Below are 2,051 nucleotides of genomic sequence, written 5' to 3' on the forward strand. Positions count from 1 at the left end.
TTACAAAATTATGAGGGGCATGGATAGGATAAATAGACAAAGTCTTTTCCCTAGGGTCGGGGAGTCCAGAACTAGAGGGCATAGGTTTAGGGTGAGAGGGGAAAGATATAAAAGAGACCTAAGGGGCAACGTTTTCACGAAGAGGGTGGTACGTGTATGGAATGAACTGCCAGAGGATGTGGTGGAGGCTGGTACAATTGCAACATTTAAGAGGCATTTGGATGGGTATATGAATAGGAAGGATTTGGAGGGAAATGGGCCGGGTGCTGGCAGATGGGACTAGATTGGGTTTGGATATCTGGTCGGCATGGACAGGTTGGACCGAAGGGTCTGTTTCCATGCTGTACATCTCTATGACTCTATGACTGTAGTGAAGGTGGATGTTCAGCTCGTGGGGACTTTTGGTTCCATTTGGGTTAATTTACGGGAGTGGGTTGGTGGGAGCCACATTCAATCCAATAATTCTGGCATTGAGGCTATGGGAGAGAGAACAGTTTTCAATCCCACCAAAATGTTACTCATGTGGAATTTGATCTCTTGTCGAAAACTTTAGTCTTAGAAATATAGCTTTTAGATGAGTATATTCCATTTATATCCAGCTAATGGTATCATGTATTATTATGCCCAGAGAACAATCTTTATAACATTATATTTTAGTTCAACTGAGGTGGATCTGTATCCCTGTAAGGCCACAGTGTTGAATAGATGCCAAGTTGTCAAGCCTGAGGCACCTGCAACTCTAATCTTTGTTTGGGAGAGATTTTGCAGGGTTGAAATGTTCCTTGTCAGTTTTAGGCTGCAGGACAGGAGTGTTTCAAAGTCTTAGGGAGGGATGGGGGGAGGGAGTGGGTATTGGTGAGGGCAAGAGAGAGCCTGTCTCAGCACTATTTGGGATTTTGGATTTTGAAGGATCAGCAACGTGAATTAGCAGTGGGATAGAATATGGGGTGAAACATAGAGAATAGAAGCAGGAATAGAGCATTTGACTCTTTGAGCTTGCTTCACTACTCACTGATCATTGAGCTCAACACCCTAATCCCACCCTCCCTCTATATCCCTTGATTCCTTTCCCCACAAGAGCTATACCTATGTCCTTCTTGAAAACACAATATTTTGGCATCAACTACTTTTTGTGTTGAGAATTTCACAGTATCATCACTCTCCGGGCGAAGAAAACTTTCCTTATCTTAGTCCTAAAAGGTTTACCCCTTATCCTTAAACTGTGGTTCCTGGTTCTGGACTTGCTAACCATTGGGAACATTTTTATGGTGTTTACCCTGCCTAGTACTGGTATAATTTTATAGGTTTCTATGAGGCATCCCTTATTCTTATGAACTCCAGTGAATACAGTCTGGACCGACTCAATCTCTCCTGACACACCGATCCTGCCATCGTAGGAAACACTCTCTTGCAGCAAGAACTTCCTTCCTCTGATAAAGAGACCAAAACCTCTGATAATATTCTAGGTAGAGTAGGACCATTATCACAGTTAGTCCTCTAGGCTGATAATGTCGTAAGGTCAGGGTGGAAGTGCTCTTTCACAGAAGCAAAAATCTGAAACACTCTCTTTTTCTGTCCCCATTCCCCACCAATAAAAAGACATTTAAGGCTGTGGTGGTCAATTAAGTATTTCAAGGCTGAGATGGTTAGTTTTTTTTGTTAGTCAGGAGTATTAAGAATTAATGAATCAAAACAAGTAGATTTAAAATACAGAACTCCCACTAATAGATGACAAATGACCATCTCTAAAAATTGCAAATCTAACCATCGCTACTTGACATTCAATTACATTAAGACAAGACCATTCTTTTTGTACAAGGTTTGGGAGAAGATTTGTAGCTCGGGTGCTCGTTGTTGTGGTTCTGTTCGTCGAGCTGGGAATTTGTGTTGCAGACATTTCGTCCCCTGTCTAGGTGACATCCTCAGTGCTTGGGAGCCTCCTGTGAAGCGCTTCTGTGATGTTTCCTCCGGCATTTATAATGATTTGTATCTGCTGCTTCCAGTTGTCAGTCCCAGCTGTCCGCTGCAGTGGCCGGTATATTGGGTCCAGG

The sequence above is a fragment of the Chiloscyllium plagiosum genome, chromosome 41, assembly GCF_004010195.1.
Source record: "Chiloscyllium plagiosum isolate BGI_BamShark_2017 chromosome 41, ASM401019v2, whole genome shotgun sequence".
In the NCBI taxonomy this organism is placed as follows: domain Eukaryota; kingdom Metazoa; phylum Chordata; class Chondrichthyes; order Orectolobiformes; family Hemiscylliidae; genus Chiloscyllium; species Chiloscyllium plagiosum.